This window comes from Magnolia sinica, chromosome 5, assembly GCF_029962835.1.
Source record: "Magnolia sinica isolate HGM2019 chromosome 5, MsV1, whole genome shotgun sequence".
NCBI lineage: Eukaryota > Viridiplantae > Streptophyta > Magnoliopsida > Magnoliales > Magnoliaceae > Magnolia > Magnolia sinica.
In genome coordinates this window covers 20410617-20429509 of record NC_080577.1, presented here as the reverse complement: position 1 = coordinate 20429509, position 18893 = coordinate 20410617, and positions in this window count along the sequence as shown.

Here is an 18893-nt window from a genome sequence, read left to right as displayed (position 1 = left end):
CATTTAGTGACGATTTCCATGGCTTCATCAAAACCGTTGATTTTCTATGGTTGTTCCCTGGCCCTATGTCTCTAACGTCAGATGGGACTATCCATGTGGACAGATGCGTTTAGATGGATTCCACAGGAGAAACTGATGGAAAGGATCATCCTTTGAGTGTTGAGTTGAGTTTTTCTTTGTGGATTTTGGGTTTGTTAATCGAGCCGTCAAGTTGGACGGCTTGGATCAACCGGTCCACTTTCTATGCTTCTGTTACTGGGCAACGAATGAACCTCCCGGCCCTGTGGCCCCCTTTTATTTAAGAGGGTCATGGGCCACTGCATACGTTGGATTCCTGTAACTCTCTATCTAAAAACCATCTAGATCACAGGTTAGTCCCAATTCCAAGCTGAATGGGTGATCTTAGCCGCTCGAAATGGTGACCATCAAATGGACGGTTATAATGATAAATAGCCATCTGTCCAATTTCAACGACAAATGTCCACTTCTGGAGGTTGGGTTGTCCAATCCAATCAAACCGATTCTATGTTTTTGACTCACCGACAATGGGGATCCATATTTGGATGGTGTGGATTCAGTTACATGTCCACGTGTATGGTGGCTTTGTGCATGTGTATGGGATAGTCATGTTCCACTAGTGTATCCATGCTTTTCTCCTGCTGGATGCAAGGCAAATGCCAAGGCAATTAGCCTCGAGATATGAGCTGTGTGGCACACGTGTGAGATCTGGGCCATCCATCAAGTGGGCACTACTCCAAAAATTCTCTGGCCCAAAACTCAGCCTCGTCCTTCATTAGTAGGATTGTATGTGTTTGAGGAAAGAACGGACGGCTAGAATAAAAACAATGAGGACGGTCTATATTAATCTTCTACTTGTGGCTGGCCGTCTGATGAGCACAACGGTCCCATTTTTTGGTCATATCATCATCTTCACATTCCCCATTAGATGAATGGCCTAGATCTCTCACATGAGTGTCGACATTGGCCTGTCTGCTGCATACCACCTTTTGTATCTCGCTCATACCGAAATGAAAATCTCTTGATTGTCTCCAGCTCGTTGGTCGAGCCGGTACGGCATACACTATCTAAGCCTTATGGGCTTGGCACGGGTCCTGGTCCGGTTTTTCGGACCAGATAATCAACTAACTAGGCAGTTTGGGCCCAGGTGGTCGGATAGAGCCTTGGGTCAGTCATGGCTCAATGCTTATATAATAAACTAGGCCTCGACAAGACAGCCCATTACTGGCCATCTTAGCCCAGTTGCAGCCCCACTGCATTGGTTATCATCTTTTCAATCGAGTCCGTTGAAGAGGCCCAGATGAACATAGGTCGGCAGATCTCACCATAAGGCCCAGTTTAGTTCTAGTCTTTTTTTTTTCAAGGTGGGGCTGTTTATTCTAAACCATGTCAAATTTAACGACTTAGATGATACCATGTCACAAGGAGATTTCGATAAAAGATAAATGAAAGATTTCTTTATATAACTTTAGTAATTGAATTTAATCGGAATTTAAAGAGTCATAAGTTAAAATTCATAAATTTAAAGTATCCTAATTTTTATAAACAGATCAGATATCTCATGAATGTGCCTGTCTACTTGTCTGATATGCAGCATCACACGATTTTGGATGGCCACAACAAAATGTTTTTACGGGAAATGTCCATCTAAGGAATAAAGCAGTTGGGATTTAGGATTGTCAGGTCGATGTGACTTTCTGGGCATGCCCCATCTAGGACTTAAACCCTTAGTTCTGATCTCATAAATATCTGTAATGTCTTTTTTAAAAAATAAAAATCAAATATATGGTTTTGATGTCAATAAAACTTGTTTGGATACCACCAAATAACTTAATTAAGTTATAAATAACTTTTTTGATATAAGTTTGGTTTAAGATTAATTATAAGTTAACTATTTTACCTAAAGTTACAGTCTTTCAGCTTAATGGGTAGAAACCAAGATAAGCTACTTAAAGCTTAAGTGGTTTATCTTGAGTAACTTAAGATTCAAACACCATAAAGGATGGGCCATATAAAAAAAAAAAAAAACCTTTGGATTAAGACATCCCAACCACACACTTGGCCTTTTATTGGTTGAATGAGAACGTGACAGCATTTGAACATAATCATTTGTATCCCTCAACATTGGGTCCCACTTTGACCAACTGAATGTCCCAAGGATATTGTACGGTCTATGCATAAGCATGGTCTTATAATCGTTTAAAGAAGGGTTCTGGTATACTTACCGTTGGGAGACCATGGAAGTAAACTCCAAAGTTGGATGACAAGACAATAAGCAAATGCAAATAAAACATGCATAAGTTCGTATGAGTTCTACGTGAAAAAAAAAATGGTGAAAGAAAACCATGCCATAAAGCAACAACGATGGTTATGAAAATCAAAAGTAAAGAGATTGATAAACTTATAATTTACAAAACTCTCATTTTCTCCTATTCAATCTCTAAAAATATTTAAGCCTAAATTAGAATAAGTAATTGTACAATAATACCCATATATAACATAACACTTGGGATAGAAAACTAATCATGCAATTATGTAAAATTACGTGTTCCGTCGATTTGAGAATCGATCAAGCTCCACATGTTTGATCAATCTAACGTGCGCAAAAGAATTCAAAGATCTTATAAGTATTTCTGAATTTTGTAAATTAATTGACCCAACAATTCAATCGATGGAAACTATTCAAAATTATCGAGAGACCAATCTATATAATTCGGGATTAGGGTAGTCAAATCGATCAAACTCTTATTCTATGTATAGATTGAAGACATTTGACAACACTTATAACTTGAAAGGCTCGTACAATGATATGTTTGAACCATCAATTTGTACTAGTGCGCTCATGGTTTAGTGATCTAAAATGCTGATGCAAAGGGGCTGACTGTAGCGACAGTGGACAGGTCTGAAATAAAAATCCTAGGTCGAAGATGGTAACCATTAAATAAAAGTTCTTTGTTGGCAGAATGGTAACCATTGCTGTACTTACCTTCGGACCGTTGATTTCCGGCACCTTATTTTGAAGGTTTAGGATACACCGTAGTATATGGGCCGGCTCTGGACCATCAAACTCTTGAGTTTCACTGCATTCAATTGGCTGGCTTGGGCTTTTCAAATTTTGAATGTCCAAAGCCCAAATAATGCAAAGATGGGCTGAAGACAACCTCAGGTCCAGCCCATTAACAGCCGTACATTGTCGATGCTAGAATTTCAACTAGCTTTCAGTAGGTGATGTGTACCAACAATGAATAGAGACCTGCGAGAGGAGCCCACTGTCTAGGGAGGCGTCGAAAATTTTATAAAAAGTTACACTCCAGGCCCAATCGAATATCAACCAGCTTCAAAATCAGAGCAGTGCCGCACCATCTGGGTTATGTTATAGGCCCAAGCCTGACCTGAATGGGCCAGGGCAAGGAACCCACATGACTAACCGGCCCACTTCTGTTAACGTGCCAAAACAATATCCCAACGTCTCCTACCTGGCACCGGCCTAGCAAAACTACATGTAGGTGGGGCCTACCTTCCCGGGGGACTCACCATGCATGGCCAAATACTATGAAAATCTCCTTAGACGATTGCTGCCGTTGATAGGTGGACCATTGTGCATATGTGCATATCTCGATCTTACAATGTAAGTCCAAAAATCAAGCTGATCCAAAACTCAAGTGGGCCACACCAGGGGAGACCTCTATTGGAACCTTCATTGGGCCCACTGAAAATTTGGAACAGGTTGATATGGAAGCGGATTAGCTACTCACCCTGCCACTAGCCAATGGCTAGTGGTTGGTGCTCTGTGGGCCCCTCCATGATGTATGTGTCTCATCCATGCCGTCCATCCATTTTCCCAGATAATTTTAGTCCAAGAACCCAAAAATTAGCTAGATCAAAATCTCAAGTGGTCCACACAGTATTGATTGAACTCTCACCATTAAAAACTTAATAGGCTACAAAAGTTTTAGATCAAGCTGATATTTGTTTTTTGCCTTCATCCAGGTCTTTATGACCTAATCTACAAGTTGGATTTCAAATAAACATTAAGTGGGCCTAGGAGGTTTTTAATGGTAGACATTCAATCACTACTGTTTTCCCATGGTGTGGTCCACCTAAGATTTTAATCTAGCTAATTCATGAGGTAAACTATTAAAATGATGTGTAAAAATGGATGGACGGTGTGGATAAAACACATAGATCATGGTGGGGCCCACAGAGCACCGACTACTAGCCACCTGGCTAGTGGCAGCGTCACTAGCCAAACCGCGTCCGGTTGATATTTTGTTTTTCCCTTCATCCTATCAGAATCACCTTATGAACCGGTCACGGTGGGCCCCACGGAGGTTTCAATGGTGGGCGGGCGTTCCTATCCCCACTGTTCCCTGCGGTGTAACCCACTTGAGAGTTTTGGACCGTCCTGATTTTTGGGCTTACGTTGAGCAGCCACAGATAATGGACGGAGCCAATGTTGCAAATACATAAAGGTGGACCCCACATAGATTGTTGGTGCACGGGCTCCAGGAAATTGGCGTCCGTATATTTCCTCTTTCATCATCTGTTAGAAGCTTCCAGTCAGTATGGTCTGGTCAGTGTGAATTACGGACCATGGCCCCACCCATGCAACCCTGTCGGGTCATCGTAAATGGACCCCTGTATTTCATTCACTCGCAAAAACATCCAAATGTTCGCAGTACCAAATGGCTGCTATTCCAATACCAATAGTAGAAATGTGGGTGTATTATTAAAAAAGTAGGGGTGTAGATATCATATCAGTTCGTGTATTGTTTTGGGAGACAAGAAACCGAATGGACAACAAACTGGAATTGCACTTCCGACACGTATCCAAGCATGTTCGACTCGAGTACATGTTTAGTACTCGGGTTTTAAGATTACAAACGTGGGGTGCATGTCAACATGATCCAAACCATTGGTTTGTTTTGTGACATAGTAGATGGATTATGCCCCACAGATCAGAGAGATTGGAAGTGGGCCCATTTCAGTTGAATGTGTACTCATGCTGTCAGTGTCCATCCATGGTGGGGCCCAACAGAGAATGGAATGGAATGAAGATCACTGACTCAAGGGCCCCACTTTTCCAAAATGAAAACCCGAGTACACTAAAGATATCGTCGGGAAGAGCATCCTATATTTTAAAATCTACATGTATTATAAACCAAAAAGGGAGGTTACACGTTTCTCACTTTCACTTGAAATGCAAAACTAACTTTTGTGAGTGTTCTTGAAGTGGAATGCAAGTGCTACACCTCCATTTCTCTCTTCATGTCATCTTATCCTCTCTCTCTCTCTCTCTCTCTCTCTCTCTCTCTCTCAATAAAATAAAAATCATATACATCTCCCTTAGGAAGTCACCACTGACAATTCCCACTACCTTTTATTTTTTAATTAAGAAAACATATCAATATGATTGTTGAGATGGTCATCTATGCCCATGCACATGGGTATTGAACACTAGATACATATTTACATCCATCCAAACCGTTCAGAGCATGAGCCCCACTGCAGATGGGGCACTACTCCGAAATCAGATGGTTTAGACAATCCTAAACTCCCATAAATGAGCACTACTTTCTTGAATTTGGACGGTTGAATATCCTTTCTATATTTTATGCTTAGGATCGCACGCTCATCGTGATCTTTTAGATATGATCAATCCACAAGAGGCCACATGGTCCGTACAGTTTGGATTGAGATCCGTGCATGCCATGTGTATGATGTCTGTGTGCGTGCCTGAGAATTACTTTGCCAGCAAATCAAATAATTTCTCTTCTTGAAGAGTAATGATCTAGAGTGACTAGTGTATGGGAACCTTTCCATGCACGTAGTAGCATTTGGAATTGCTTGCATCAAAATCACTCATCTGAACCGTTCATTAGGTCCGGGCCTCTCTTATAATCTCCCTGGTAAAAGAATTGTCGTACTGAATGAATGTGTTTAATCCTCCAAAAAGTGCATGCAAAAAATGCACAAACAATATAGGTCAAACAACGGGTATTCAGGACCATCCGATTGCTATAATCTTTCCAAAGTAGTAGAAGAAAGAGTGGATAAGAGATAATGGACGGTCCAGATATGTGATTCAAATGCCAAATAGTCAACATGCAACTATATGCACTGAAAGTTTTCCATGCATTGTAGCCCACCAGATAATTTCTACTTTAAGTAAAACAATAATTTAGTAAAGAGTCTGCAATCCAACTAGATACCACCATCAGTTAGGAAAACTAAAAATATCATCTTAGATGCGTTATCAAGACCCATGTAAGTCAATGATTAGACATGAAGGTCCCTCCACTTTTGACTTTGACCCCATTCTCTTGTAATTAAAAGATCTCTCTCAGGGATTTTCATTCCTCATATAAGTCTACTATTTTTTCAAGGTCCACTAGTTCCATTGGCCACATTGACTATGGTCTTATTGGTTTTGCACCATTTTTTAAATGGTATTGATTCTTTAGCCAACACACATGGCATTGTTGTATGGCAATCTAAACAGTCAAGATCTCTTGCTCATATGTGGATGAAGCATAACACAAAAAGACATATGACAACATTTTCTTAGGGTTATTAACTGATTGGGTAAGATATTACACATCCATATTCCATATTCTATATATAAATAAGGATTTAGATATTATTTAAAGAAGTTAGATATGAATCACATATAGGGTTGTACGAGCCAAGGTGGTTCGGCTCGACTCAGCTCAAATGACAACTCGAGGTGAGCCAAGCTCCATATGCTCTAGCTTGTTTTGAAAATGAGTCGAAGTCAAGTATAGTGTCGCTTCAACATTTTCTTAGGGTTATTAACTGATTGGGTAAGATATTACACATCCATATTCCATATTCTATATATAAATAAGGATTTAGATATTATTTAAAGAAGTTAGATATGAATCACATATAGGGTTGTACGAGCCAAGGTGGTTCGGCTCGACTCAGCTCAAATGACAACTCGAGGTGAGCCAAGCTCCATATGCTCTAGCTTGTTTTGAAAATGAGTCGAAGTCAAGTATAGTGTCGCTTCAACATTTACTTAGGGTTATTAACTGATTGGGAAAGATATTACACATCCATATTTCATATTCTATATATAAATAAGGATTTAGATATTATTTAAAGAAGTTAGATATGAATCACATATAGGGTTGCACGAGCCAAGCTGGTTCGGCTCGACTCAGCTCAAATGACAACTCGAGGTGAGCCAAGCTCCATATGCTCGTTTTGAAAATGAGTTGAAGTTAAGTATAGTGTCGCTTGACTCGGCTCGATCTCGACTCAACTCAAATACACACACACACACACACTTGAGTTGATTCGAGGATTGAGTTGGATTGAGTATCGGGGCAGGCTTGACTCGAGGTAAAATTACCTCGAATCAATCCACTAGCTCGCCTTGAAAGGTTTGACAAACAAGCTAAGCTCCAATGTAAAACTTAAGGGCGAGCTTAAACTCTAGGATAACACAGACGAGTTAAGCCAAGCTTGGCCCACCTCGACTCGGCTTGGCTCGATGTACAACCCTAGTTAGATATAAATATCATCTAAAGAAGTCCTACCAGTCAATATTAATTTTCATATGTTAAACATCTAAAAGTTAACAAAAATAGTTAACTACCTAAACATTAATATAAATAAGTTTAAAACTTTTTTTAAAAAAGATATTATCTAAAAAAATTGAATATTCAATATTACTTTTCATATGTTAAAATATCTAAAAATTAACAAAAATAATTAAATATCTAAAAATAATAAAAATAAGTTAAAACTAACAAAAATACTTAAAAATAGAAAAACAAATTTCACAACATAATTAGTCAATGTTAAAATACAAATCCTAAATATTTTGAAAAAAAATAAACTTATCAACTTTGACAAAAGATAATGTCAATAATAACAATAGTCAGCATATCTACAATGGATCTTTCTCTTCCATAATGATTTAATCTTGGCAATGACATGTGGAAAAAAAGATGTATTTTATATGTTCCAATCAATTGATCCCTAAATCTATTATATTAGAATTTAATATTTTATATTATTAGTGGAATAAATTATTAAAATAAATTTAGGTAATTAGGTAAGTGGATACATATATGATTACATTCATATCTAACCTGCTTAGAGATTGGGTAATCAGATAAAAAATTTCCAATCAAATAAAAATCCTAAATCAATATATAATTTTCTCCGGTTTGAAATGTTAGTTAATCGAGTAAATGGATATCCATTGCCAGCCCCAGGTAATATTAACCTTCGAAATTTGGACCATTCACTATTTTGATTTTAAGCTATCTTCTTGATAGCCATTAATCATATGTTTATGTTTTCTTGATCAGTGTGAGTTTAGAAATATACTCAATCAGTACTATTTGGATGTCTCCAATAGCTTACATCAGTACTACGTGAGAGGAGGATGAGTTGCCCCCCATTTTCAAAATGATGCTAAGAGCTTTTTTTTTTTCGCAAGACATCATTTACACACCACAACATATGCAAACGTGCCAGACATGTGCTACATTCAAGCCATCCATTTAGTGGGCCCAAAAATCTAGATGTTCCATCTCTGGTCCACTAAGCAGTGGGCCATGATTTTAAAAAGTGGATAGATTAAAAACCAATTTTCCAAGTTTTCTTCACCTATACATTTGTTTTGTAAATTGTGGCCCACTTGAGTAGCGGACAGACCTGATTCTTGGGCCACGGAATATATATAGTGGTACCCCTCTGAATAATGGATTAGATGTCACACCTTTGCGCTGTGCTGGCACACATGTGGTGCACATATGAGCAACCTTATACACGCTTGTTAGCTTATGTAGCGAAGTTCTATGTTAAACTAACATAAGAGTCTAGCCCTAGTCATATTTTTTAAAGCTACTTGAAATGAATACAAAGTTCTTTCTTCTTCTTTAAAAATGCCCATGGAGTGTCTTTAATTATCCTCACTACTCCATTTGTGGGTGGTGGGAAGCCACATTATCACAGATCTAACTCATTTCAGTGCTTATCTACTTGATTTGTTTTTGTGTTTGAGTGTGAGTGGGAGAACTCAATTCAATCCTCTCCCAAAACAAGAAATGGGTACTTTGAAGTTGACCCTAAAAAATAAATTTATTTTAGTACCATGTGATTCACAAACAAGATAGCAATATGAAAGTTAATGTATTAAAATGATCACATGCATGAGGTGTATGTGAACATTTACATACAACACTCTTTTATTGGAGGTATTTCAAAATTAAAATGAAAAAATAAAATAAAATAAGAACATATAATACTGTTTTGTTGGTTTTTCAAAGGTAAAATTTTAGTCCCACATCTGATGCTGGAGAAGGAAAGATCGTTCGTATTTTGTGGTTCAACTAACCAAATATAAATTAATGTTTCGAAAAAAATGGGCTAATATAAACTAATGTTTCCAAAGAATGAGAGCCATTTCTCTTTGGGATATTGAAAATCCGATGGTTAAGATAGTGGATAGGAGGGTCATACCATCAAAGCAATTGTCAATCTCACAATTTCCTTATTGTTTGGAGATGCCCAACAGTTCTGATATTGAAAATATAAAGAAAGTGCACCACAACATGAAGATTTCTTGGCATGAAAATCAGCTGATCCACTTGCTGAGTGGGCTACATCAGTCCATTCGGTCACATTCGGTGTACCTTGATTTAGATTATGTGGTTGGCACAGTGATCGAACTAACTTCATTTTTTTCACTGGGTGATCTCTGTGGTGTGGACCACCTTTTCAATGCATTGGATTTCCAAAGAAGGCGACGAATTGGCATAAAGACGGGTGCATGTGATCAATCCAAACAGACGAATTTGCATATTATGTGAACTTTCACACTACCATCTTTCCCATCAATGTGTCTTTGGAGGAAATCTGATTCATGCAAAAGGTGGGACCATGCCAACATGTTGATCAACTCATTAGGCATGCAACAGCTGTATATTGAGTCAAGCAGTTGCTTAGACCAACGATGAATGGCCATGATTTTCACCTCCAATGATCTTCATGCTACGGCGCCCCATCTTTTGCATGGACTGGATTTAACAGATAGATTGGTATGAAAGAAGGGGTTATTTACGAAAGTTAGCAAGCAGTGTGATCATTTAATCGATGGTCCAAATGAAAATGATTAGCAGTGCAGATTCAATAATCAAATGCTTGTAAACAAGAGATTAGGATAGTCAGATCGACCTGATTTTTTAATGACGAAAGTGGATCTGACAAAACCTGGACGGTTTATTTGAGTTGATGTATATACACAGGCATAAAAAAATATGCCAGAGTATAACAGCTCCATCAACCTATGCTATTCATTTGGTCAAATCACACGACATTTTGTTGCCTACCATGAAAAGAAAGGATAGATTAAATGCCCCAAGCCATCCTAACCATCTGTTTTTCAAGCCATGGGAGGAAAGGTCATGATTGCCTAATAAAAGCTATTCCTTATAAGCCATTTACAATAATCTCTCCAATTAATACATTGGCTCCAGTTGTTGACCGGATAATGTAGGAAAGGAAGGGCATGAAACAATGAGAAGATCACCATTTTCCTCGAATAGTCAAATCTTTAAATCCACATGATAGTTCTTAAACCCACAAGTGTTTTTTTATTTTTATTTTTATTTTTTATTTTTTTATAAGGAAAAATTCAAATTTGTAGTGAGAGATCATCCTAAGATTTCCTATTACATCAGTTATATAGCAAAAAATGAAACCCTAATTCGTTTAGAAGTTATCTAAAGTAGCAAAACTCTTCTGAAGCTTAATTTGCCAAAAATAAAATAATCTGGATAAACCTTGTGGAGCATTTTTGGCCTTATTGTGAGAAATTTCTAAAAAAGAAGAAAATTTTAAAATTGTAAGAGCTATAAAAAAAAAATTTATAACGAAAATGAAAAATTTTCAAAATAGTAAAAAAAAAAATTTTCCCTAAAATCATAGTATTGAGTCAAAAGTGTGTGTTTTCTTGTGAAACAGTTATCCTCAACCCACTGTGTAGGTTAGGCCAGATTGATATGTTGTGCATTTCATGATGATGCCAAGAGTTACGACTTATTTATGGTCAACACTTCGAAAGACTATTTCTTTCTACCGAAAATGAATTTCTTCGATCCAAGCATACGTAGGGCCCATCTACATCACTCCGTATGTAAGACTAGGCCTAGTTTTGGCGAACTTCTTTCACTTTTGTTTGGGCTTCTTTTAGTCCAGTCATGCTAAGAATGTATTAGCAGCCCGTTCTACATCACTTGAACAATGATTCTATAAATAATCATGGCCATCCAATACATATATGCTTTTGATCACATCTTTAAAATTGTCTAATCAGTGTAAATTTTACATGTGTTACCCACAAAGTGTCTGGTGGACCAATGGACAATCCAAATTCATTAGTTGGACTGTCAAATTGTCCCATTGCAACTAAGAGCACTATACTTTATATTGCTCTTAGGGCTTGTTTGATTTTCCAATTTCCTATGAAATGCAAAGTAAATGAGTCATTATTATTATTTTCAGGTGTTTGTTTAATCAGGAGTTGTAGTTCATAAATCAAGAGTCAAATACAATTGTAAAGGTGTAGGTGAGGTAAATTGTGATCGTTACATTTTCACTCTATAAAACTATTTTTTTTATAATAATTTTTGAGTGAAACAAACAATGTAATAAAATCATCATTGTAGCTAAACATAAGTTTATCACACAAGTATAAGAGTAAATAATTATTATCTATTTACAACCATTTATTGTTGTAATTGAAAAACCAAATAGGTAAAAACTTTGATGGATAAAATATATATGTTGGAGTTAGTGCCCTAGAAAGCTCTCTATGTCCTTATCCACCGGCCACATGAATGTGATTGGACAAATATCAGCCATTAATCGCAGTGACCATGTGTCCTAGATTGAGCATGTGAAATGCTTTAAACAGATTTAGTGTTGCTCTCATTCATTGGGTTTGTTGATGAGTGATTCCTCTAGTAGTCACCGAGAGCTTGAGATTGGACATAACAATCATTGATTAAGAGGAGTCGTAATCCATGGATCTCAGTACTCTATTAGACCATGACCGTCACAGGTGCGTGGGACACTTGTCGACATCAATTTATAAGATGTCCAGTCAACTTTTGTAAGGGCATTGACTTGAGTCAGGATAGATGGTCTCCACCATAAGGAGTCAACCTGGTGTCAGTTTATGCCTTATCCTTACCTTGCATAAGAGTGTGATTATGCCATCAAGTTTAAAGATTAAGAAATCTTTCATGTGTCATGGTAGCAATGAAGATGAGATATGGGTCCTCAGATAGATTTGGTAATGGTAAGTCACTATCATTGGACATTCATCTATTAACATCAGACCATTGAGTATTTCTCATTTTTTACATGGCCAGGAAGCTGGGGGGCTAGGATTGTCTACTTATTATATTTTGTATCGCACCCATCAAATTGGAACCCACTATTTGGACTGTTTGATTGAGGTACATGCCAGTGCATGTGTATGGATCATAGTACTATGCCATAGTAACAAGTAATCCCTCTTTATTTTATCATATTTCTTGGTTTCTTCTCTTCCAAAGCAGCCAAGTATACTTGCTAATGCCCCCAAATCTTTTAAATGGCAGGCTGGGTTACCTATTATCGATCCTAACCGTTCATTCATTCATTAAATAAGGACCAAGGTCCAAAAATCGTGCCAATCTAGTGGTAGTAAACTTCCAATCAATAGCATTAAAATGGACAATCGAGTCAAGATTGATCGAAGAAAAACAGTATGTCCAATCATCATTTTTGAAGTGATGATTCTAACTATGATGTATGGCTTCTAATTAATAATTAATAAGAAATTTTACAAATAAAATGCCAACTCAATATAAAATTTACATTCCACTCTTTTTTTAGAAAGTTTTCAAATACCCACCTCATTAATCAATAGAATTATTAATTCACTACCTTTGGCACGCCATGCCAGCAAATGGGTAAGTGGCTTGGGTGGGCCCCACTGTGATGTTCAATGTAAGATCCACCCCAGCCATTATGTGTGCAACCCCATGTTAGGCCAAGGCCCAAAAATCAGCTCTATCTGTGATATAGGTAGACTATATGATTGGAAATAGTGTATAGGGCAACCGTCACCTTTAAAATTGTTTCCATTAATGTAGCCTAAGTAAATCACTGATGGGTATGCTTTTTGGACCACAAGCGTAAATGTTTGTGTGAAATTTAATGGTTGAAGTTGATTTATATAATTATCGTGGTGGGCTTATAAAAATCATAGTTTCGTGTCTCTGTCCCCACTGTTTTCTTTGATGTGGTCCACTAGACTCATGCATCAGCTGATTATTATTATTATTTTTTGCCTTTGAGCCTAATTTGGCACTAAATATCTAATGGTTAGAGTGGATCTTACATAAACACGTCATGGTTGGCCCAACAAATCAAAAGGAGCATCTAATACATTTTTTGTTTTTTGTTTTTGTATTTTTGTTTTTTTGTCAAAATACTCTTTCTTTAGAGGAATGCTAGGATCATTAGACACGTAATCTCAATTTAAGCCAGTAGCTAAAAAGATCAAGTTGACTTGTGATTTAAGTGGGCCATACTAAGGAGCACAATTGTATGTAAGCAAAATCCACTTGACCATTAGATGCGTAATCCCAATTTTATTGCAAAATTCTTTAGAAAACAGGATTTTACCAAATAATCCCTCATTGAATTGAAATTATTAGCCGGTGCTTTTCGAGAAGAAAAATTACCTAAACACCTTTTAAGTGTTCTTAAACATGTGGTGAATCCATACTTACGGGGACCATGAGGTATGCGTATGACATCCAACTCATTCAAAAAGACACACCACACCATGGTTACAACAACAAAAAATCCAACGTATCCAATGATAAGATGGGCCAAATCATAAAAACTAATATACACACTCGAAAACTTCCAAATAGATGCATAACCCATATGGTGATTCTGTTGGGTCCCTAGCATACAAACGCAACAGAATATTGTAGAACATAATTTGATCATGCTACCCATTCCAAGAATCTTCATTTGCAATAATATCAAATATCTACGATATATATAAACGATGAAGATTATACATGTATGTGATGTTGATCTGTTAATGTTGATCTTATAAACCAAGGAGTCTCTGCCTAATCTATCCTAGTACCAAAAAATCGAGATAGTTCAAAGAAGACGTATACCATCCACATAAGTGGATCACATATGAGGACAATATAAGAGGATTAAGTGGATTTTCACTCTCTCAGACTTTCTCCTTTTCCTCACCCTCACACAGACCATGGAGTGGGGACGTCCAGGCCAGCCTACCTCTCCTCTAAGATAGAATCATATAAATAAGGAGGGTTAGATATTTAGGGGTGCACCTAGTATAGTGCTCCACTGCCCTACAGACTTTAGTGTAACCTACTGTGAAGGAAGCCTGTTAATCCGCCTCATGCATATGTATACTCATGATTCAATCCCTCCATTGCCTTGACGTATCCATTAATGATCATATCACATCCCAATCAGGAGTGGATCATCATATCTGGACCTTCAAGTTATCATTATGTGCGTTCAAAGTAGGTTTAATAGTTAAAACAATATTTCAACGGTTAAAAACTATTGAAATTTTGATTAAAATATTCAAAGTGCTATTCTCAGTGAAAAAAATCAGTTGATGAGTCCTTGATTTATCTAGATTAAAGCCATAAATATGTTCATATGTAAACTAGTGAACCTCTTGTTGACCCATGCAAGAATTGACTATTGATGAAAGTGTCCAATTACGTCCACTTTATTAGCCACTACATAGACCTCGTAGAAAGAGCCAAAGCTGATCAGTCAAGATCATGAACCTTACACGTCCTCATGTTTAAAGATTAAGAAATCTTTCATGTGTCATCAAGTCTTAATCTCACGATCACAGTCCATGATAATGGGCGCCTAGAGAGTGATCAAACTTGAAGACGCGTAAGGTTCACGATCTTGACTGATCAGCTTTGACTCTTTCTACGAGGTCCGTGTAGTGGCTAACAAAGTGGATGTAACTAGACACTTTCATCAAGAGTCGATTCTTACATGAGTCAACAAGAGATTCACTAGTTTACATATGAACATATTTATGGCTTTAATCTAGATAGATCAGGGACTCATAAAGTGATTTTTTTCGTTGAGCGTACCACTTTGAAGATTTTAATCAATTTTTCAAAGGTTTTTAACCGTTGAAATATTGTTTTAACTATTAAAATTGCTTTGAACGCACTTAATGATAACTTGAAGGTCTAGATATGATGATCCACTCTTGATTGGTATGTAACATGATCATTAATGGATACATTAAGGCAATGGAGAGATTGAATCATGAGTATATGTATGCATGGGGCGGATTAACAGGCTTCCTTCACAGTAGGTTACACTGAAGTTTGTAGGGCAGTGGAGCACTATACTAGGTGTACCCCTAAAAATCTAACCCTCCTTATTTATATGATTCTATTTTAGAGGAGAGGTAGGCTGGCCCTAGACGTCCCCACTTCATGGTACGTGTGAGGGTGAGGAAAAAGAGAAAGTATGAGAGAGTAAAAATCCACTCCATCCTCTTATATTGTCCTCATATATGATTCACTTGTGTGAATGGTATACGTCTTCTTTGGGCTATATCGATTCTTTGGTACTGGGATAGATTAGGCAGAGACTCCTTGGTTTATAAGATCAACATCAATAAATCGACATCACATACATCTTCTTTATGCACATCGTGTACATGAATAATCTTCACCATATATATATCGTAGTGATTTGATATTATTACAAATGGAGATTCTTAAAATGGGTAGCAGATCAAATTATGTTCTACAAAATTTTGTTGCGTTTGTATGTTAGGGATCTAACAGAATCACCATATAAGCTATGCATCAATTTGGAAGTGCTCGAGTGTGTATATTAGTTTTTATGATTTGGCCCATCTTGTCATTAGATACGCTGGATTTTTTGTTCTTGTAACATTGGTGTGGTGCGTCTTTTGAATGAGTTGGATGTCATACACATCCCTCATGGTCCCCGTAATTATGAATTCACCACATGTTTAAGAACACTTAAAAGTTGTTTAAGTAATTTTTCTCGAAAAGCACCAGCTGATAATTTCAATTCAATGAGGGATTATTTGGTAAAATCCTTTTTTTTAAAGAATTTTGCAGTAAAATTGGGATTATGCATCTAATGGTCAAGTGGATTTTGCCTACACACAACTGTGCTCCTTAGTATGGCCCACCTAAATGTCAACTTGATCTTTTTAGCTACCGGCTTAAATTGAGATTACGTGTCTAATGATCCTAGTATTCATCTAAAGAGAGAGTATTTTGACAAAAAAACAAAACTACAAAAACAAAAAACAAAAAATTTATTAGATGCTCCTTTTGATTTGTTGGGCCAACCATGATGTGTTTATGTAAGATCCACTCTAACCATTAGATATTTAGTGCCAAATTAGTCCCAAAGGCAAAAATAATAATAATAATAATCAAGCTGATGCGTGAGTCTAGTGGACCACATCAAAGAAAACAGTGGGGAGAGAGACGTCTACCTATGATTTTTATAAGGCCACCATGATAATTATATAAATTGACTTCAACCATTAGATTTCACACAAACATTTAAGCTTGTGGTCCAAAAAGCACATCTATCAGTGATTTACTTAGGCTACATTAATGGAAACAATTTTAAAGGTGAGGGTTGCCCTATACACTATTTCCAATCATATAATCTACCTATATCACAGACGGAGCTAATTTTTGGGCCTTGGCCTAAAATGGAGTTGCTCACCTAGTGGCTGGGGTGGATCTTACATTGAACATCACAGTGGGGCCCACCCAAGCCACTTACCCATTTGCTGGCATGGCATGCCAAAGGTAGTGAAATAATAATTCTATTGATTAATGAGGTGGCTATTTGAAAACTTTCTAAAAAAGATAGTGGAATGTAAATTTCATATTAAGTAGGTATTTTTTTGTAAAATTTCTTATTAATTATTAATTAGAAGCCATACATCATGGTTAGAAGCATCACATCAAAAACGATGATTTGGACGTACTGTTTTTCTTCGGTCAATCTTGACTGTCCATTTTAATGCTGTTGATTGGAAGTTTACAATCACTAGATTGGCACGATTTTTAGACCAATATGGCTTGATCCTTGTTTAATGAATGAATGAACGGTTAGGATCGATGATAGGTAACCCAGCGTGCCATTTGAAAGATTTGGGTGCGTTAGCAAATATACCCGGCTGCTTTGGAAGAGAAGAAACCAAGGAATATGATAAAATAAAGAGGGATTACTTGATACTCAGGCAGAGTGGTATGATCCATACACATGCATAGCACGTACCTCAATCAAACCGTCCAAATAGTGGGTTCCAATTTGATGGGTGCGGTACAAAATATAATAAACAGAAAATCCTAGTCCCCAGCTTCCTGGCCATGTAAAAAATGAGAAATACTCAACGGTTTGATGTTAATATATGAATGTCCAGTGATGGTAACTTACCATTACCAAATCTTTCTGACGACCCATATCTCATCTTCATGCTACCCACCAGTTGGACGGTCTGGATGATGTATATGCATAACGTATACAGCAGCTGTGTGATGCATAGACACATACTCACAAAAAATAATTGGATGCGAAATTAGGGGGAATTTGGCAAACATAACGTAAATCAGGGATTTGTTAGCAAGTTTTCATCTTTCTTTGGAATTTCATTTTTTTTTTTTTTTTACTTTTTTAAATTAATTAATAATCTGATATACTGATAGTTCCTATGGTGTTACTTAGAAACTGCACACGTGGCACAAGTTAACGTACACCATCCAAATTCTGGTACCCAATAAGGGTAATTCATTGATTTGATAGGTGGAGTTATATTAGCCGCTGATTAGTGGACATAATTTTTAAATTGGGAACATTGTCTATTTTTAATTTCATCCGTCCATTTTATGTCCACCAATCCGCCAGATGGAAAGTTTAAGTCGGTGTCGATCGTTGGTTCACCATCGTATGGAAACTCTAAATGGATTGATCACCTACAAGCTATGCTTTTTCAACGACAAAAGTCGATGATTAAAGAGTGTTTTGTTTTTTATTATTCTTAACTTAAAGTGCACTCTATTGTTATGGTGAAATAGTTCTCTTCTACGTTATCAATTTCGATTTGAATGACTTATATTTTGAAATTGATCACTTGAAAGCTACTTACATAACAAGAGCCATATATTATAATTTTTAGCCACAAAAGATAAAGAAATAGTAATAATAATAATAATGCATTGCAGGCAAAACCCTTTATCCTTGGCTTCTTAAGGAATTGTTTATGGTTAAGGGTTAGTAAATTGAATTTAAAAAAGTTTGAAATTAACTTAAGTACTGAATTTAAGTTTGAAATTAACTTAAGTACTGAATTTTAAGTATTGATAAGTGCTGGAATACTAATTTGGTAAATTGGTTGTTTTTTATTTTTTTTTAAATATTGAAATTTAGTATTGAGTTTAAGATTTTCATTTTGATAAAAATGTCTAAAATTTGACAACTTCATTAAATTATTAATGTATTAACATAATCTGGAAAACAAACGGACTTGGTGGATTTCTCACAAACATCACAATACATGCAACCTAATATGTTAGTGGGTGTTGCCTTGAACGTAGGGCTCACCTTGATATATGTGTTGTACATGCATGTCATCCATCAATTTCTACACTATGGTCTGAAAATTAGGAAAATTAAAATCTCAAGTAGACCAAACAACAAGGATTGAATGCTCATGATGAAAAACTTTTTATGGGACACAAAAG